The sequence below is a fragment of the Anopheles ziemanni genome (genome assembly GCF_943734765.1).
Source record: "Anopheles ziemanni chromosome X unlocalized genomic scaffold, idAnoZiCoDA_A2_x.2 X_unloc_44, whole genome shotgun sequence".
In the NCBI taxonomy this organism is placed as follows: domain Eukaryota; kingdom Metazoa; phylum Arthropoda; class Insecta; order Diptera; family Culicidae; genus Anopheles; species Anopheles ziemanni.
The window spans coordinates 78920-92500 of NW_026689812.1; positions in this window are offsets into that span (position 1 = coordinate 78920).

Here is a 13581-nt window from a genome sequence, read left to right on the forward strand (position 1 = left end):
GGAGGTTGACCATGAAAGTAGAGCATGATGGGAATGACCATAACTTTGGTTCTAGATGTCGGATCGGTACACTTTCGGCAGTTTTGGAAAGGTGAAGGCCTGCTCTAGCTATGTTTCCTACCAAGCTGAGCGCCTACTAGTGACCCGGAGGAGGTATTAAGGGTCAAAGGCAAAAAGGGGTACCCTAAAGTGCGTGTGACCAAGAAAATGGGAAAAACGGTATCGCCTATAGCTCAGGCTGTATGGCTCGGATCGGAAAGCTTGGATATGCGTTGGAAAGGTCTTGACGAGCGCTAGCTATGTGTCCTACCAAGCGAAGCGCTAGGTGTTGAGCAAGTCGGTCATATTAGAGGGCAAAGGTGAAAAATGGTGGTTTAGAGGCGAAAATTCACCTTATGATCGAAAATAGCGGGCGAACGATAAGAGCTACGAACACGGCGTAGAACAATCATAAGTACGTTACCACAAGACCTAACTTTGGCCAATATAGAGCGAGAAGATCGGAGGTACCCATCAGGGTGATATGGCTGGTTCAAAGTTGGACCAAAACGAGACTTGAGAAATGGATTGAAACACGGTATCGCGAATAACTCAGGCTGTATTTAACGGATCGACAAGCTTAGATCAGTGTTGGAAAGGTCGAACCGAGCGCTAACTATAATCCCAAACAACCGAAGCGCTAAGTGTTGAGCAAAACTGAGTTATTAAGCGACAAAGTGGAAAAATAATACCAAAATGGCCAAAAATCACACAAGACCAAGAATACCGAGCAAGCGGTAAGAGATAGCGGGTTGACGTAGAATACTTATAAGTTTGCCTCTACGAGACCTAAAAGTCGTCCATAGAAAGCGAGAAGATCGGACCACTCTGGAAGGGTGATACGAGTGGTCAAAAATTAGCAAAAATGAAACATGGCTAAAATGGATTTGACTTGTGCACCATGTAGCTCCGGCTGTATGGCATGGATTGTAGAGCTAGGATATGTTTTGGAAAGGTAACACCCAGCGCTAGATACGACTAGAAGAAAGCAAAGCGCTAACTAGCATGATTTGGAAGTTATTAAGCGTCAAAGTCGAAAAATGTTACCAAAATTGAAACTCGAGTACATTGGGCCAAAAAGTACAAGTTGTGAAATTTGGACTTACGAGTAAAATACCGAGCAGGCGGTAAGAGATAGAGACTTGGTGTAGAACAATTATAAGTTGGGCATGTTATAACCTATATTTGGCCCGAACATAGTCTCGAGATCGGTGGTACCTAAAAGGGTGGTACAGGTGTTAGATGGTTTTCCCAGAGCATAAGCTCCACATGATATGGAAAACGGGAAACATCATAACTTCGGCTGTATGGCATGGAATGGAACGAACAAGGTATCGATGGAAAGAGAAAAGGTAGCGCTAACTATAATTCCTACCAAGCAAAGCGCTAGCATGTGACCGTTCGGGTGTTATTGTGAGTCAAAGTCAGAAATTGTTACCACGAGAGGCGAAAATCCGACTAAGTCCATGAATACCGGGCTGGCGGTAAGAGATACGGCTTGGCCGTAGAACATTTATAAGTTGGCCAATACAAGACCTAAGTTTCGTCCATAGACGACAAGAAGATCGAAGATACGTGAAGGTGAGATATGGGCGTCCCAAAGTGGGCCTTTGAAAAAGTGACAAACTTCCCTTATAACAGCATACACCAAATATCTCTGGCTCTATGGCACCGAATAAGAAGTTGAGCTCAGCGATAGAAAGGTGATAGTCAGCGCTAAATATCATACGAACAGAGTGAAGCGCTAAAGGGAAAGGATCTTGGTGATATAAGGTGACAAAGTCGAGAAAAGTTGCCTCAAAATCATGAAAAATGTGAAAAAATGGCTAAGTCCCGGGTGCCTTAAGGGCAGGTTGATCGAATGTACCGAGCTGGCGGTACGAGATAGAGACTTGGTGTAGAACAATTATATGTTTGGCATGGCAAGACCTACATTTGGTCAATACAAAGTGAGAAGATCAAAGAAACCCGTAAGGGTGATATTGGTGTCCAAAGGTAAAAAGCACTAAGTCTTGGGAAACTTATATGAAGAAAAAGGACCCTGATGGGTCATATAGGATGGATCGAAAAATCGGCTAAGTCCCAAAATGGGGATGTCAGAACTACACTCAAATGTTACCACACCAAGCAAGGCAAACTTATATGAAGCAAAGGACCCTGATGGGTCATATGGTATTGGTCGAAAAATCGGCTAAGTCCCAAAATGGGGATGTCAGAACTACACTCATGTGTTACCACACCAAGCAAGGCAAACTTATATGAAGCAAAGGACCCTGATGGGTCATATGGTATTTTACGAAAAATCGGCTAAGTCCCAAAATGGGGATGTCAGAACTACACTCAAATGTTACCACACCAAGCAAGGCAAACTTATATGAAGCAAAGGACCCTGATGGGTCATATGGTATTTTACGAAAAATCGGCTAAGTCCCAAAATGATGATGTCAGAACTACACTAACAAGTTACCACACCAAGCAAGGCAAACTTATATGAAGCAAAGGACCCTGATGGGTCAAATGGTATTGATCGAAAAATCGGCTAAGTCCCAAAATGGGGATGTCAGAACTACACTCAAATGTTACCACACCAAGCAAGGCAAACTTATATGAAGGCAAGGTCCCTGATGGGTCATATGGTATTTTACGAAAAATCGGCTAAGTCCCAAAATGGGGATGTCAGAACTACACTAAAAAGTTACCACACCAAGCAAGGCAAACTTATATGAAGCAAAGGACCCATATGGGTCATATGGTATTTTACGAAAAATCGGCTAAGTCCCAAAATGATGATGTCAGAACTACACTCAAATGTTACCATACCAAGCAAGGCAAACTTATATGAAGCAAAGGACCCTGATGGGTCATATGGTATTTTACGAAAAATCGGCTAAGTCCCAAAATGATGATGTCAGAACTACACTAACAAGTTACCACACCAAGCAAGGCAAACTTATATGAAGCAAAGGACCCTGATGGGTCATATGGTATTTTACGAAAAATCGGCTAAGTCCCAAAATGGGGATGTCAGAACTACACTCAAATGTTACCACACCAAGCAAGGCAAACTTATATGAAGGAAAGGACCCATATGGGTCATATGGTATTTGACGAAAAATCGGCTAAGTCCCAAAATGGGGATGTCAGAACTACACTCAAATGTTACCACACCAAGCAAGGCAAACTTATATGAAGGCAAGGACCCTGATGGGTCATATGGTATTTTACGAAAAATCGGCTAAGTCCCAAAATGGGGATGTCAGAACTACACTCAAATGTTACCACACCAAGCAAGGCAAACTTATATCAAGCAAAGGACCCTGATGGGTCATATGGTATTTTACGAAAAATCGGCTAAGTCCCAAAATGGGGATGTCAGAACTACACTCAAATGTTACCACACCAAGCAAGGCAAACTTATATGAAGGAAAGGACCCATATGGGTCATATGGTATTTGACAAAAAATCGGCTAAGTCCCAAAATGATGATGTCAGAACTACACTCAAATGTTACCACACCAAGCAAGGCAAACTTATATGAAGGAAAGGACCCATATGGGTCATATGGCATTTTACGAAAAATCGGCTAAGTCCCAAAATGAGGATGTCAGAACTACACTAAAAAGTTACCACACCAAGCAAGGCAAAGTACCTAGGTGAACCCTAGGAAGAAACACGGACCAAGTCAGATGGCCTAAGTCAAGAGAACAAGTGACCTAGGCAAAGTTGTATGGCGCTGAGGACCCTGAAAAATCTGGTTAGTGTAGTTTAGACAGGGTAGGTTTTTGGGTCGGCCGAACCCCCTTATTTTGGGTTTTGGCCTCATCAAGAAGCTACACCTAGGCTAACTGCCTAGGGTGAAAGTGCGAAGACCAATCGAATAGTAAGACAAGTTTTGACCGATCGCCCTAGGCAAGCTTGTATGAAGAAAGGGACCCTAAGGGTCATATGGAAATACATGAAAAATCGGCTAAGTCCCAAAATTGGGATGTCAGAACTACACTAAAAAGTTACCACATCAAGCAAGGCAAAGTACCTAGGTGAACCCTAGGAAGAAACACGGACCAAGTCAGATGGCCTAAGTCAAGAGTGCAAGTGACCTAGGCAAAGTTGTATGACGGTGAGGACCCTGAAAAATCTGGTTAGTGTAGTTTAGACAGGGGAGGTTTTTGGGTCGGCTGAACCTCCTTATTTTGGGTTTTGACCTCCTCAAGAAGCTACACCTAGGCAAACTGCCTAGGGTGAAAGTGCGAAGACCAATCGAATAGTAAGACAAGTTTTGACCGATCGCCCTAGGCAAGCTTGTATGAAGAAAGGGACCCTATGGGTCATATGGAAATACATGAAAAATCGGCTAAGTCCCAAAATTGGGATGTCTGAACTACACTAAAAAGTTACCACATCAAGCAAGGCAAAGTACCTAGGTGAACCCTAAGAAGAAACACGGACCAAGTCAGATGGCCTAAGTCAAGAGTACAAGTGACCTAGGCAAAGTTGTATGGCGCTGAGGACCATGAAAAATCGGCTAAGTGTAGTTCAGACAGGGGAGGTTTTTGGGTCGGCTGAACCTCCTTATTTTGGGTTTTGACCTCCTCAAGAAGCTACACCTAGGCAAACTGCCTAGGGTGAAAGTGCGAAGACCAATCGAATAGTAAGACAAGTTTTGACCGATCGCCCTAGGCAAGCTTGTATGAAGAAAGGGACCCTATGGGTCATATGGAAAATCCATGAAAAATCGGCTAAGTCCCAAAATTGGGATGTCTGAACTACACTAAAAAGTTACCACATCAAGCAAGGCAAAGTACCTAGGTGAACCCTAAGAAGAAACACGGACCAAGTCAGATGGCCTAAGTCAAGAGTACATGTGACCTAGGCAAAGTTGTATGGCGCTGAGGACCCTGAAAAATCGGGTTAGTGTAGTTCAGACAGGGGAGGTTTTTGGGTCGGCTGAACCTCCTTATTTTGGGTTTTGACCTCCTCAAGAAGCTACACCTAGGCAAACTGCCTAGGGTGAAAGTGCGAAGACCAATCGAATAGTAAGACAAGTTTTGACCGATCGCCCTAGGCAAGCTTGTATGAAGAAAGGGACCCTTAGGGTCATATGGAAATTCATGAAAAATCGGCTAAGTCCCAAAATTGGGATGTCAGAACTACACTATAAAGTTACCACATCAAGCAAGGCAAAGTACCTAGGTGAACCCTAGGAAGAAACACGGACCAAGTCAGATGGCCTAAGTCAAGAGTATAAGTGACCTAGGCAAAGTTGTATGGCGCTGAGGACCCTGAAAAATCGGGTTAGTGTAGTTAAGACAGGGGAGGTTTCAGGGTCGGCTGGACCTCCTTATTTCGGGTTTTGGCCTCCTCAAGAAGACAGACCTAGGCGAATTGCCTAGGGTGAAACTGCGAAGACCAATCGAATAGTAAGACAAGTTTTGACCGATCGCCCTAGGCAAGCTTGTATGAAGAAAGGGACCCTTAGGGTCATATGGAAATTCATGAAAAATCGGCTAAGTCCCAAAATTGGGATGTCAGAACTACACTAAAAAGTTACCACATCAAGCAAGGCAAAGTACCTAGGTGAACCCTAGGAAGAAACACGGACCAAGTCAGATGGCCTAAGTCAAGAGTATAAGTGACCTAGGCAAAGTTGTATGGCGCTGAGGACCCTGAAAAATCGGGTTAGTGTAGTTAAGACAGGGGAGGTTTCAGGGTCGGCCAGACCTCCTTATTTCGGGTTTTGGCCTCCTCAAGAAGACAGACCTAGGCGAATTGCCTAGGGTGAAACTGCGAAGACCAATCGAATAGTAAGACAAGTTTTGACCGATCGCCCTAGGCAAGCTTGTATGAAGAAAGGGACCCTATGGGTCATATGGAAATTCATGAAAAATCGGCTAAGTCCCAAAATTGGGATGTCAGAACTACACTATAAAGTTACCACATTAGCAAGGCAGACTTGTATGAAGAACGGGACCCAGGTGAAAGTAGCAAATATCCCAAACCGAACATGAATATTATACACACAAGAGTACGAACATAAAGGAACACGGACCAAGCGTGCCGAGAGAATCGGTACTATAGAGCCCTCGTGGTTCTACACAAAGACTTTATGTTAGGGGTTCAAGCCCCATAGTACTCAAACGGTGACAGTAGCAAATATCCCAAACCGAACATGAATATTATACACACAAGAGTACGAACATAAAGGAACACGGACCAAGCGTGCCGAGAGAATCGGTACTATAGAGCCCTCGTGGTTCTACACAAAGACTTTATGTTAGGGGTTCAAGCCCCATAGTACTCAAACGGTGACAGTAGCAAATATCCCAAATCGAACATGAATATTATACACACAAGAGTACGAACATAAAGGAACACGGACCAAGCGTACCGAGAGAATCGGTACTATAGAGCCCTCGAGGTTCTACACAAAGACTTTATGTTCGGGGTTCACACCCCAAATCGAACGTGGAATTTACTTTCTGATGGTCATGCGGTCGTCCAAAGGGGTCTAGTATCCTGGGATGACAAGCATCACGGGCACAGCTCGTATCAAAACAGTCGAAGAGGCCCGCGAAAGCTTGCTTTCCATGGCTATGCGATGCACAAATTGAGTTTACTCACCGTAGTATAAAACGAACGAACCGAACCTATCCGAGTAGGGATAATGGGCGCAGTAACATACTTCTGTGACCCAGCGAGAGTTGAACGAGGTGACATGAACTGTCAGTGGCTTATATCAGATGGGATACATACATGAGATTGCTTTCAAATCTACACTCGAAAACCTAACCAAGTAAAAGCGAACGTGGGAAGGATTCGAAACCGGTCACGAAATCTTAAGCTGGAAAGAGTCATCACTATGGATACATATTATGCGAAACCAATCAAGTGCTCAGTACTGATCCAAAACCTAAGAGCACTAGTGAACACCTTATTCTCACCCTAGTTCACATCCAAGTGATCGACCACGTGTGTGAAGCAAAGACCAATCGAATTCCTCAATGAACCGAACACTATGAACAAATGGCCAGAAACGTTATAACTATCCAAACATCCTACTATCTAGCGAAAGTCATCACGATGGAACCATACAATGATCTTAACCTATAGCGCTCACCTATTCCTACCCAGAGTGCAAGTGAACAGATTGCCCACCCTTACCAGTTCACAACCACGTGATCGACTAACATACCGAGGTTACCACAAGTCAAAGTTATACGTTTACAAGCGCAAGACCAATCGAAAACCCCGAAAGCAATCTCGACCCAAAATGTATTATCCGTGAGTGTAGTCGAGTCTCGTACTCGTCATCTGTAATCGTCGGATAGAATATCCAGTACACGGTTGTCTTTCCAAATGAAATCTACATACAGAACTCGCTCTTGGCAAATGGGTGGCATTGGCGCAATCAGGAGCGAGTTCCCGTCCGGGTGCCAAGTGATTGGCAAATGTCTGGGGGAAAGCAACCATATGTTGATTTGTCTGTTAGTGTACTGGGTGTTTGAGGTATGTAGTATCCACGCTTGGTTGGGTGTGTCAGAGGACCGTGAATGCGTTCGCAACCCCAATTGGGGTACATCGGGAATGATTTTGTGGAACCGATGTGCCCGGCACACACTAAGTTTTGTTGCAAGTTAATAGTGTGCCATGTCCGGGGGGGTTGTGATTAAACTCTGGTGAATTGCGTACTGTGGTGATTGGGGTATGAAAGCCCCGCAGTTGCAATGATCGGACGCGCCTAGCGTGTCCTTTAGTTGATGGTAGGGAAATGAAGGCCCTTGTCAGCTCACCTAAGTATTCATGGAAGTTTGGCATAAGGTCGCTGTGGTAGGGGTATGAAGGCCCCGTCAGCGCATGCACAATCGGGCGCACGAGCGCTTAGCGGAGTCGAATGCCGCTCAAGTGCCTGTCCGGTGCATCGGGTGTGTGTGTGATACGAGGGCAATGAGGTTCGCACGGGGGCTCGCCTCCCGTGTGCTACCGGACTTGACAACATATAGAACGTGGTGTTTGCTCCTCCGGGTGCAATGGGACAATGAACATTCGAACGCAAAGTCGGAATTCTGGTTGATCCTACCAGTAATATACGCTCGTCTCAAAGGTTAAGCCATGCATGTCTAAGTACAAACAGATTTAATGTGAAACCGCATAAGGCTCAGTATAACAGCTATAATTTACGAGATCATCAACCTAGTTACTTGGATAACTGTGGAAAATCTAGAGCTAATACATGCAACATGCCAGGACCCTCGCGGGAACTGGTGCACTTATTAGTCAAACCAATCGCGGGTTCTCCGTGTCATTGAGTTGAAGTCTGGATAATGATGCTGATCGTATGGTCTCGCACCGACGACAGATCTCGCAAATATCTGCCCTATCAACTATGGATGGTAGTATAGAGGACTACCATGGTTGCAACGGGTAACGGGGAATCAGGGTTCGATTCCGGAGAGGGAGCCTGAGAAATGGCTACCACATCCAAGGAAGGCAGCAGGCGCGTAAATTACCCAATCCCGGGACGGGGAGGTAGTGACGAGAAATAACAATATGAAACTCTTTAATGATGTTTCATAATTGGAATGAGTAGAGCATAAATCCTTCTACGAGGATCAAGTGGAGGGCAAGTCTGGTGCCAGCAGCCGCGGTAATTCCAGCTCCACTAGCGTATATTAAAATTGTTGCGGTTAAAACGTTCGAAGTTGATACTTGTCCAACACAGTCCGGCTCCGCCGACCCGGTCAACCCGTGGTCGGTGGGCCAAGTCGGAATCTGGTTGCGACTCAATGGTGTGGTAGGGCACCAAGTCTGTGTCATGGTGTGCCCTTCAACGGGTGCAAGTGTAACATAGAGCTCGACCGCTCACGTTTACCTTGAACAAATTAGAGTGCTTAAAGCAGGGTGCCCAAACGCCCTAGAATAATCTTGCATGGAATAATGGAATACGACCTTGGTCTAATCTTTCATTGGTTTGTACTCAGACCGGAGGTAATGATTAACAGAAGTAGTTGGGGACACTAGTATTACGGCGCGAGAGGTGAAATTCGTAGACCGTCGTAAGACTAACTAAAGCGAAGGCATTTGTCAAGGATGCTTTCTTTAATCAAGAACGAAAGTTAGAGGATCGAAGGCGATTAGATACCGCCCTAGTTCTAACCGTAAACGATGCCAACTAGCAATTGGGAGACGCTACAACCAGGTGCTCTCAGTAGCTTCCGGGAAACCAAAGTCAGGTTCCGGGGGAAGTATGGTTGCAAAGTTGAAACTTAAAGGAATTGACGGAAGGGCACCACAATGAAATGGAGCTTGCGGTTCAATTTGACTCAACACGGGAAAACTTACCAGGTCCGAACTTATGGAGGTGAGACAGATTAATAGCTCTTTCTCAAATTTAAGGGTAGTGGTGCATGGCCGTTCTTAGTTCGTGGATTGATTTGTCTGGTTAATTCCGATAACGAACGTGACTCACATATGCTAACTAGAACGCAGTCAGCGTTAATGCGTCGATGCCGATTGGAACGGGTTAGGACCTTTCGGTGGAGTATGACCTGACACCTTCGCTGTTCGTGTGCGCAAGTGCACTTACGGTACGCTGCTTAGCAGGACAATTTGTGTTTAGCAAAATGAGATCGAGCGATAACAGGTCCGTGATGCCCTTAGATGTTCTGGGCTACACGCGTGCTACAATGTGGGTAGCAGCGTGTCTCCTATTCCGAGAGGAACGGGAAATCACTCAAATACTCACTTAGTAGGGATTATGGATTGCAATGGTCCATATGAACTCGGAACTTCTAGTAAGTGCTGGTCATCAGCCAGCGTTGAATACGTCCCTGCCCTTTGTACACACCGCCCGTCGCTACTACCGATGGATTATTTAGTGAGGTCTTTGGAGATGATCGTTCGCTGGATCCTCGTGAACCGCGTCTGCTTTATCGAAGTTGACCGAACTTGATGATTTAGAGGAAGTAAAAGTCGTAACAAGGTTTCCGTAGGTGAACCTGCGGAAGGATCATTAGTGGCCAAGTGATCCTTCCAGAAGTCCGAACCTGCGGGTTGAGACTTCGGCACAAGTTGCCATATGATAATTGACGAAACACTATAGAAGTCCGAACCTGCGGGTTGAGACTTCGGCACAAGTTGCCATATGATAATTGACGAAACACTATAGTAGTCCGAACCTGCGGGTTGAGACTTAGGCACACGTTGCCTTATACATGACTTCGAACAAATACACAAGTCCGAACCTGCGGGTTGAGACTTAGGCACAAGTTGCCTTATACATGACTTCGAACAAATACACAAGTCCGAACCTGCGGGTTGAGACTTAGGCACAAGTTGCCATATGAAAGTTGACGAAACACTAACAAGTCCGAACCTGCGAGTTGAGACTTAGGCACACGTTGCCTTATACATGACTTCGAACAAATACACAAGTCCGAACTTGCGGGTTGAGACTTAGGCACAAGTTGCCTTATACATACATTGGCCAAATAAACAGAAGTCCGAACCTGCGGGTTGAGACTTAGGCACAAGTTGCCATATTATATTCGATCAAACACTAAGTAGTCCGAACCTGCGGGTTGAGACTCAAGACCGTAACAAGATGTCACTATACAAGTCCGAACCTAAGGGTTGAGACTTAATGCGATCTAGATACCAAGTTGACATCCAATACCTGTTGAGCAAAACCAAAGATTCCCTGTTCTCGAATGATTACACTATATAACAGGGAATCATGAAGAAATCAAGCAAGCGTGAAACAAAGTCATCACTTGGGCATGCTCGATAGCCAACCACATGACCTTAACCTAAGAGAGCATGCAAACCACATGATACCTATAAACGATTAACCCGCCCTAGTTCAATCGTTCACCAAGTGATGACTTCAGTATGGCTAAGAGAAAAACTTTTAAATGGGAAAAACTCTAAGTCCGAACCTCCGGGTTGAGACTTCCGCGTCGGAGGTGGGCGCACCTCCTATCCGAAAGATGATGAATCAGGGGTGTTCGGTCAGCAATGGTCGGATGCCCCGTCGTAGTCCAACTATGACAATCAAAGTCAAGACCTCCGGGTTGAGACTTTCCGCGAGTACAAGCATAAAGGAACACGGACCAAGCCGTACCGAGAGAATCGGTACTAGAGCCCTCGTGGTTCTACATTGAGAGAGCCCTCGTGGTTCTCATTAGGGGCTTTATGCAAGTCGTACTCAATACTGTGGTGTGAAGTATAAAGTATAGTCCTCGCCTAGTCCACGCTGCTTCGGCGGTCCTGGGTAAGATAGTTAATTCTAGCTTGCCCTATAGTGGAATGAGGACACTTAATGCTTCGTCTTTTAGCGGCGGCTAGACTCCTCCTCACGGGGAACGAGTTGACGCGCACAGCGGCGGCTTACGCACTATGGCAATCATGGATGCCTGAAGATTCCGTGAAGTTCTCCCCTGGTCCACGCTGCCTCGGCAGTCCTGGGTAAAATGGAATATTTCCAGCTTGCCCTATAGTGGAAGAGGACTATCCAACAATACAAAGTCAAGACCTCCGGGTTGAGACTTTCCGCGTCGGTGGTGTCGCGCACCGCCTATCCGAAAGATGGTGTAACAGGGGTGTTCGATCAGCAATGGTCGGATGCCCCGTCATAGTCCAACTATGACAACCAAAGTCAAGACCTCCGGGTTGAGACTTTCCGCGTCCGGAGGTACGCGTACCGCCTACCCGAAAGATGGTGTGCTTCTGGGGTATTCGATGAGTCGGATACCCCGTCGTAGTCCAACTATGACAATCAAAGTCAAGACCTCCGGGTTGAGACTTCCGCGTCCGGAGGTACGCGTACCGCCTACCCGAAAGATGGTGTGCTTCTGGGGTATTCGATGAGTCGGATACCCCGTCGTAGTCCAACTATGACAATCAAAGTCAAGACCTCCGGGTTGAGACTTCCGCGTCCGGAGGTACGCGTACCGCCTACCCGAAAGATGGTGAATCAGGGGTGTTCGATCAGCAATGGTCGGATGCCCCGTCGTAGTCCAACTATGACAATCAAAGTCAAGACCTCCGGGTTGAGACTTTCTAAGAGTACAAGCATAAAGGAACACGGACCAAGCCGTACCGAGAGAATCGGTACTAGAGCCCTTGTGGTTCTACATTGAGAGAGCCCTCGTGGTTCTCATTAGGGGCTTTATGCAAGAAGTACTCAATACTGTGGTGTGAAGTATAAAGTATAGAGTCCTCCACTGGTCCACGCTGCTCCGGCGGTCCTGGGTAAGATAGTTCATTCTAGCTTGCCCTATGTGGAAGAGGACTCAATACCCTACCTGTTGAGCTTGAAACAAAGTCATCACTTGGGCATGCTCATATTGCCATACACAATTACATTATATTCGAATGAGCATGCAAGCGACCCTATATAGACCGAACCAAAACGATAGATACCGCCGTAGTTCACCCCCACCAAGTGATGACTTCAGTATGGCTAGTGTGTGAAGTATAAAGTATAGTCCTCCCCTGGTCCACACTGCTTCGGCGGTCCTGGGTAAGATAGTTAGTTCTAGCTTGCCCTATGTGGAAGAGGACACAATACTTAATACTTAGAGTACAAGCATAAAGGAACACGGACCAAGCCGTACCGAGAGAATCGGTACTAGAGCCCTCGTGGTTCTACATTGAGAGAGCCCTCGTGGTTCTCATTAGGGGCTTTATGCAAGTCGTACTCAATACTGTGGTGTGAAGTATAAAGTATAGAGTCCTCCACTGGTCCACGCTGCTCCGGCGGTCCTGGGTAAGATAGTTCATTCTAGCTTGCCCTATGTGGAAGAGGACTCAATACCCTACCTGTTGAGCTTGAAACAAAGTCATCACTTGGGCATGCTCATATTGCCATACAATATTCCATTATCTACTAATGAGCATGCAGCTATATGATTATAACCTGTAAACGATTACCCCGCCGTAGTTCAGCGCTTCAACCAAGTGATGACTTCAGTATGGCTAGTGTGTGAAGTATAAAGTATAGTCCTCCCCTGGTCCACACTGCTTCGGCGGTCCTGGGTAAGATAGTTAGTTCTAGCTTGCCCTATGTGGAAGAGGACACCATACTTAATACTGTGGTGTAATGAACAAAGTATAGTCCTCCACTGGTCCACGCTGCTTCGGCGGTCCTGGGTAAGATAGTTAGTTCTAGCTTGCCCTATGTGGAAGAGGGCATACAAGACAAAGTATAGTTCTCCCCTGGTCCACGCTGCTTCGGCGGTCCTGGGTAAGATAGTTAATTCTAGCTTGCCCTATGTGGAAGAGTGCATACATGAACCAAGAACGAAGGTTATGATCGAGGAATGATTCGACAACTAACCGATGGTATGAAATGTGAAGAATTCAAGCAAGCACACAATCAAGTCATCACTTGGGCATGCTCGATAGCCAACCTCATGACATTAACCTAGTAGAGCATGCGAAAACCAATATATATGTAAACGATGCCTCCCTAGTTCAGCGCTTCAACCAAGTGATGACTTCAGAATGGCTAAATCAAATCGGTTCAAACCATACCATCGGTATCCT